Source organism: Oryctolagus cuniculus, chromosome 17 (assembly GCF_964237555.1).
Source record: "Oryctolagus cuniculus chromosome 17, mOryCun1.1, whole genome shotgun sequence".
NCBI lineage: Eukaryota > Metazoa > Chordata > Mammalia > Lagomorpha > Leporidae > Oryctolagus > Oryctolagus cuniculus.
This window is the reverse complement of record NC_091448.1, coordinates 48554456-48562467: the sequence shown is the minus strand read 5'-3', so window position 1 is coordinate 48562467 and position 8012 is coordinate 48554456. Positions and strand designations below refer to the sequence as shown.

Below are 8012 nucleotides of genomic sequence, written 5' to 3'. Positions count from 1 at the left end.
TCTTCCCTCTCTTATTCCCACTCTTATTTTTAACAGGGATCACATTTCAGTTAATTTTCAACACTGAAGAATAACTGTGTGATAATTACAGAATTAAACCAGTCATATTAAGTAGAACAGACAAAAAAAAAATACTAAGAGGGATAATGTATTAAGTTATCCATTAGCAGTCAGGGCTATGCTGATCAAGTCACCATTTCTCATAGTGTCCATTTCACTTCAGGAGGTTTCCTTTTTGGTGTTCAGTCAGTTGTCACCGATCAGGGAGAACATATGGTATTTGTCCCTTTGGGACTGGCTTACTTCACTCAGCATGATGTGTTCCAGATTCCTCCATTTTGTTGCAAATGACTGGATTTCGTTGTTTCTTACTGCGGTATAGTATTCTAAAGAATACATATCCCATAATTTCTTTATCCAGTCTACCATTGATGGGCATTTAGGTTGGTTCCAGGTCTTGGCTATTGTGAATTGTGCTGCAATAAACATTAGGGTGCAGACCGCTTTTTTGTTTATCAATTTAAACTCCTTTGGGTAAATTCCAAGGAGTGGGATGGCTTGGTTGTATGGTAGGGTTATATTCAGGTTTCTGAGGAATCTCCAGACTGATTTCCATAGTGGCTTGACCAGTTTGCATTCCCACCAACAGTGGATTAGTATCCCTTTTTCCCCACATCCTCACCAGCATCTGTTGTTGGTAGATTTCTGTATGTGAGCCATTCTAACCGGGGTGAAGTGAAACCTCATTGTGCTTTTGATTTGCATTTCCCTGATTGCTAGTGACCTTGAACATTCTTTCATGTGCCTGTTGGCCATTTGGATTTCCTCTTTTGAAAAATGTCTATTGAAGTCCTTGGCCCATCTCTTAAGTGGGTTGTTGGTTTTGTTTTTGTGGAGTTTCTTGATCTCTTTGTAGATTCTGGTTATTAACCCTTTATCTGTTGCATAGTTTGCAAATATTTTTTCCCATTCTGTCGGTTGTCTCTTCACTCTCCTGACTGTTTCTTTTGCAGTACAGAAACTTCTCAATTTGATGCAATCCCAATAGTTGATTTTGGCTTTGACTGCCTGTGCCTCCCAGGTCTTTTCCAGAAACTCTTTGCCTGTGCCAATATCTTGAAGGGTTTCTCCAATGTTCTCTAATAACTTAATGGTGTCAGGACGTAGATTTAGGTCTTTAATCCACGTTGAGTGGATTTTTGTGTAAGGTGTAAGGTAGGGGTCTTGCTTCATGCTTCTGCACATGGAAATCCAGTTTTCCCAGCACCATTTATTGAATAGACTGTCCTTGCTCCAGGAATTAGTTTTAGATCCTCGATCAAATATAAGTTGGCTGTAGATGTTTGGATTGATTTCTGGTGTTTCTATTCTGTTCCATTGGTCTATCCATCTGTTTCTGTACCAGTACCATGCTGTTTTGATTACAACTGCCCTGTAGTATGTCCTGAAGTCTGGTATTGTGATGCCTCCGGCTTTGTTTTTGTTGTACAAGATTGCTTTAGCTATTCGAGGTCTCTTGTGCCTCCATATGAATTTCAGCATCATTTTTTCTAGATCTGCGAAGAATGTCTTTGGTATCTTGATTGGGATTGCATTGAATCTATAAATTGCTTTTGGGAGAATGGACATTTTGATGATGTTGATTCTTCCAATCCATGAGCATGGAAGATTTTTCCATTTTTTGGTATCCTCTTTTATTTCTTTCTTTAAGGTTTTGTAATTTTCATCGTAGAGATCTTTAACGTCCTTGGTTAAGTTTATTCCAAGGTATTTGATTGTTTTTGTAGCTATTGTGAATGGGATTGATCTTAGCAGTTCTTTCTCAGTCATGGCATTGCTTGTGTATACAAAGGCTGTTGATTTTTGTGCATTGATTTTATATCCTGCCACTTTGCCAAACTCCTCTATGAGTTCCAATAGTCTCTTAGTAGAGTTCTTTGGATCCTCTAAGTACAGAATCATATCGTCTGCAAAGAGGGATAGTTTGACTTCTTCCTTCTTGATTTGTATTCCTTTGATTTCTTTTTCTTGTCTGATGGCTCTGGCTAAAACTTCCAGAACTATGTTAAATAGCAGTGGTGAGAGTGGGCATCCCTGCCTGGTGCCAGATTTCAGTGGAAATGCTTCCAACTTTTCCCCATTCAATAGGATGCTGGCTGTGGGTTTTTTATAAATTGCTTTGATTATATTGAGGAATGTTCCTTCTATACCCAATTTGCTTAGAGTTTTCATCATGAAAGGGTGTTGAATTTTATCAAGTGCTTTCTCTGCATCAATTGAGATAATCATATGGTTTTTCTTCTGCAGTCTGTTAATGTGGTGAATCACATTGATTGATTTGCGAATGTTGAACCATCCCTGCATACCAGGGATGAATCCCACTTGGTCTGGGTGGATGATTTTCCTGATGTGTTGTTGTATTCTATTGGCCAGAATTTTATTGAGGATTTTTGCGTCTATGTTCATCAGGGATATTGGTCTGTAATTTTCTTTCAGTGCTGCATCTTTCTCTGGCTTAGGGATTAAGGTGATGCTGGCTTCATAGAAAGAATTTGGGAGGATTCCCTCTTTTTCGATTGTTCTGAATAGTTTGAGAAGAAATGGAATTAGTTCTTCTTTAAATGTCTGGTAGAATTCAGCAGTGAATCCATCTGGTCCTGGGCTTTCCTTTGTTGGGAGGGCCTTTATTACTGTTTCAATTTCTGTTTCAGTTATGGGTCTATTTAGGTTTTCGATGTCTTCATGGTTCAATTTAGGTAGGTTGCATGTGTCCAGGAATCTATCCATTTCTGATAGGTTTTCCTGTTTGCTGGCATACAGGTCCTTGTAGTAATTTCTGATGATTCTTTTTATTTCTGTGGTGTCTGTTGTTACGTTTCCTTTTTCATCTCTGATTTTATTGATTTGGGTCTTTTCTCTTCTTTTTTCAGTTAGTTGGGCCAATGGGGTGTCAATTTTGTTTATTTTTTCAAAAAACCAGCTTCTCGCTTGGCTGATTTTTTGTAATGTTTTTTTTGGATTCAATCCTGTTAATTTCTTCTCTGGTTTTAATTATTTCTCTTCTCCTACTAGATTTGGGTTTGGTTTGCTGCAGTTTTTGTAGGTCCTTGAGGTGCACTGAAAGCTCATTTATTTGGTACCTTTCCAATTTCTTGATATAGGCACCTATTGCTATAAATTTGCCTCTCAATACTGCTTTTGCTGTATCCCATAAGTTTTGATATGTTGTGTTGTTGTCTTCATTTACTTCCAGAAAGTTTTTTATTTCTCTTTTGATTTCTTGAATGACCCAGTGTTCATTCAGGAGCATGTTGTTCAGTCTCCATGTGTTTGCATACTTTCTGGGGTTTCCTGAGTTGCTAATTTCCAGCTTCATCCCGCTGTGGTCTGAGAAGCTGCATGGTATGATTCTAATTCTTTTAAATTTGCTGAGACTTGCTTTATGGCCTAGTATGTGATCAATCCTAGAGAAGGTTCCATGCACTGCTGAGAAGAATGTGAAGTCTGTAGATGTAGGGTTGAAAGTTCTGTAGATATCTGTTAGATCCATTTGGGTAATAGTGTCAATTAAATCTGCTGTTTCTTGTTGATCTTCTGTCCGGATGATCTGTCTATTTCTGAGAGTGGAGTATTGAAGTCCCCCAGTACTATTGTATTGGAATCTAAATCTCCCTTTAAGTCCCTTAACATATCTTTTAAATAGACCGGTGCCCTGTAATTAGGTGCATATACATTTATAATAGTTACATCTTCCTGTTGAATTGAACCCTTAATCATTATATAGTGTCCCTCTTTGTCTCTCTTAACAGTTTTTGTATTAAAGTTTATTTTGTCTGATATTAATATGGCTACACCTGCTTTTTTTTGGTTTCTGTTGGCATGGAATATCTTTTTCCAACCTTTCACTTTCAGTCTGCATGCCTCTTTGTTAGAGAGATGTGTTTCTTGTAGGCAACAAATAGTTGGGTTGTGTTCTGTGAGCCAGTCAGCCAAACGGTGTCTTTTAACTGAAGAATTCAGACCATTAATGTTCAATGTGACTATTGATACGTAGTGACTTTGCCCTGCCATTTTCCCGGAAATATTTTCTAGTATATGCTTTGAGCTTCCCATGCTCTTTTACTGGTAGGTGTTCTTCCTTTCCCTTCTTTCATATTGATGGCCGTGTTTCTGTGTTTCTGAGTGTAGCACATCTTTAAGTATCTTTTGCAGGGCCGGACAAGTGGCCACAAAGTCTTTCAATTTCTGTTTGCTATGAAAGGTCTTTATTTCACCTTCATTCACAAATGAGAGCTTGGCAGGATATAATATTCTGGGCTGGCAATTTTTCTCTCTTAGCACCTGTGCTATGTCTCGCCATTCCCTCCTAGCTTGTAGGGTTTCTGATGAGAAGCCAGCTGTGAGTCTGATTGGAGATCCTCTGAGAGTAATCTGACATTTCTCTCTTGCACATTTTAGGATCTTTTCTTTATGTTTCACTGTGGTAAGTTTAATTACCACGTGTCGTGGTGAGGATCTCTTTTGGTCATGTTTATTGGGGGTTCTATGAGCTTCCTGTACTAGGATATCTCTGTCCTTCTCCAAACCTGGAAAGTTCTCTGCTAGTATCTCACTAAAAAGGCCTTCCAATCCTTTCTCTCTCTCCATGCCTTCAGGAACTCCTAGAACTCGAATGTTGGTTTTTTTAATAGTATCCTGTAGATTCCCAACAATATTTTTTAGGTTTCTAATTTCCTCTTCTTTTCTTTGGTTTGACTGTATGTTTTCCTGTGCTCTATCTTCTAAGTCCGATATTCTCTCTTCTGCTTCACCCATTCTGTTTTTAAGGCTTTCTAATGTGTTTGTCATTTGATCTATTGAGCTCTTCATTTCATTTTGATTTCTCTTCACTATAACACTTTCCTGTTCTACTAGTTTCTGCGTTTCATTTTGACTCTTCCTTAAAATTTCATTTTCACGAGAGAGATTTTCAATCTTGTCCATTAAGGATTTCTGTAGTTCAAGGATTTGCTTTTGAAAACTTCTAAATGTTCTTATCATAAATTTTTTGAAATCCGTATCTTGCATTTCTTCTATCTCATCATCTTCATACTCTTGGCTTGGGGTGTTTTGCTTATTTGGAGGCATCATAGTTTCATCGTTGATCTTGCTCCCTCTATTTCTGTGTTTGTTACTTGGCATAGTTAATTCTTCTTGCGTCACTGTGCGTTTTTTTTTTCTTTTTTTTTTTTTTTATACTGTGTCCATGTTAAGTGGACTGCCTGCTGTTGGAGGAGCCTTGGAGGCTTGAGATGGGTGCGGCCTGAGAGCTCTGCCTGGTTCTTCCTGGTTAAGGGTGTGCAAAGGTGACACCCTCAGGTTATGCGTGGTAAATCTCTCTCTTTTTATTTATTTATTTATTTTATTTATTCAGGGGGTAAGTAACACCGCAGGGCACGGCTGTGCAGAATTGATGGTATTTAGCTTCCAGTCTTTGGCTCCTCTGGACTCCCACTGGGTTGCCTAGGCTACTGAATTGTAGTGACTCAGTTCCTTAGCTCTCCCCCATTGATATGTAAATCCAGAGAGGAGGCCTGTTCTTTGTCTCTTGGGAATTCTTCAAACCTTGCAGCCTTGTAACCTTTGCAAGGTTAGGGGGAAGAGAAACCCCGAAGCTTTTTTTTTCCTTCTTTCCGGTAGTGAGTTTGCTGCACTTTCCGGCCCCCCTCTAGATTCTGACCCCCGTTTCCCCACCAATGTCTCGGGTTATTGAGCTCACCTCCCCTTCCAGCGCCGATGTGTGGACTCGGAGCCCTGAGCGTCCCAAGTCTCCCCCTAATTTTCTATTGGTGTATAACCATGTTACCTGTTGTTTGTTTTTGAACATTTGAATCAAGTGTCTTTGCTGAACTAGATATTAGCAAGATACTAACTTTAAGGAAGGAGAAGGGCTGACATTGTGTTACAGCGGGTTAGGTCGCTACTTGCAAAGTTGGCATCCCAATCAGACTCCCAGCTGCTCCACTTTCTATTCAGCTCCCTGCTAATGCACCTGGGAAAGCAACAGATGATGGCCCAAGGACTTGGGCCCCTGCTACTCCCATGGCAGATCTGAGTAGAGTTCCTGGCTCCTGACTTTGGTCTGGCCCAGCCCCTGGCCTTTGTGCCCATTTGGGGAGTAAACCAGCAAGTGGGAGATTTCTCTCTCTCTCTCTCTCTCTCTCACACACACACACACACACACACACTTGCTTTCTCTTTCTCCTTGTCACTCTGCCTTTCAAATAAATACATCCTTTAAAAGTAGATTCAATTCAATTTCAATAAAATTCCCAGCACATAATTTAAAAAGAGAGAGAGAATAAAATCAAACTGACTTTGTAATGTGAGATTTGAAATGAATTTCTTTAGCCTTTATTTATCTGCAATTAATGTAGACAGGTAACCGTGTAACTGTCATGGTGTATTTTCCTATGTCTCACCTCCAGTCTCATGCCTTATCCACATCATGCAAATCCTAATACCTGTATATTTTTCTGATCTTTGAAGGGACACATGCAGCCAAAATCTGGGGCCACTGGAACTGCTGCTACTGAGTTCATCCTGTTGGGCTTAGTGGGAACTCCAGAGCTGTTGCCAGTTATCTTTGTCCTCTTCCTCTTTGCCTACTTGGTTACAGTTGGGGGATCACAGAACTTGGTGCCATACTTTGTACCATAGTCTTGTCATTGCAACCAAAGGCTTTTGGTTTTGTTCCTTATTAGTTGCTCCTTTTCTTTAGAGAATTACATTGTCTAGCTCTTCTATATTCATAGTTTTCCTCTCTTTGCTTCTTGCATCCTCCTCTTTGATCACTGTTCTATTATTATTATTATTATTATTATTATTTGAAAGGCAGAGTTAGAGAGATCGATCCTCCATCTACTGGTTCACTCCCCAAATGGCCTGCAACAGCTTGGGCTGGACCAGACCAAAGCTGGGCGCCAGGAGCTTCATCTGGGTCTCTCACATGGGTGCAGGGCCCAAGCACTTGGTTCATTTTCTGCTGCTTTCCCAGGCTTATTAGCAGGGAACTGGAACTTGCCCCTCTCCTTTCCTGCTTGGTGAGATCTGGCTGTCTGAGGATCTTCCTGTGGTCTTTGTCCAGCTTTAGCCTAGGGATAACCACTTTGCTGGGGTGGATGCCCATGTGGACAGCTACGCCATTAGCCCTTCTTCGCTGCATCTGCTCACTGTAGATGACATATTTCTTCCAGCAGATCTGGACTACTTTGTCAATTTGCTGACCTTCATAGTACCCTCACACAACTTGCACTTCATCATCCTCCCAGACAGGTGTGGATCACACATTGTAGTTCTGTCTCAGCTCTTTGGAAAATGGGGAAGACAAAATCTTCCTGTGAATGTGGAAAGGGGCATTGAGATGCCTTTTTTAACTCTTGCTTCAGTCAGAAGTCACAAAGGGATTGAACTTCATTTTGGTCAGTGTCTCTCTAGCAATGGCCACAAAAAGCAAAGCTAGAAAAGTGTGTTTTACTTGTATAGAACTTTCAAGTTAAACTCCTATAACAAATCAGATAATGAAAACACTCAGCCTGATTAAACCTCTTTATTTCTTTTGTGAACATCTTCATGGAGGTATAATATATAATTGTATTAAAAGCCATCATAAAGCATTGATATAAGAAAGAAACTGTTAAGCATTTTCTCTATATTTGTTTGCATATGAAGTAGCATCAGTTTTGTTCATTGCAAAACTGGAGAAGCAGAATAGCCAGGACTTGAACCAATGCCCACATGGAATGCTGGCCCTGCTACGCCACAGTGCCGGTCCCTCTCTGCTGTTCTTGACTCCCTCTGATCTATAATATTGAGATTTTGGATATTTACAAGTTTTAAAAAAATATTTATTTTACTTATTTGAAAGGCACAGCGACAGACAGAGGGTGATTCAGAGACAGAAAGACGTCTTCCATCTGATGGTTCACTCCCCAGTTGGCCACAACAGCTAGTGCTGGGCTAGGCCAAAGCCA

At 40.0% G+C, this 8012-nt stretch overlaps 1 pseudogene; it reads right to left on the bottom strand.

Moving 5' to 3' along the window:
• Positions 1-5064: 5064 nt before the first annotated feature.
• On the bottom strand, positions 5065-7456 carry LOC108178516 (large ribosomal subunit protein uL24-like; annotated as a pseudogene).
• Positions 7457-8012: the final 556 nt, after the last annotated feature.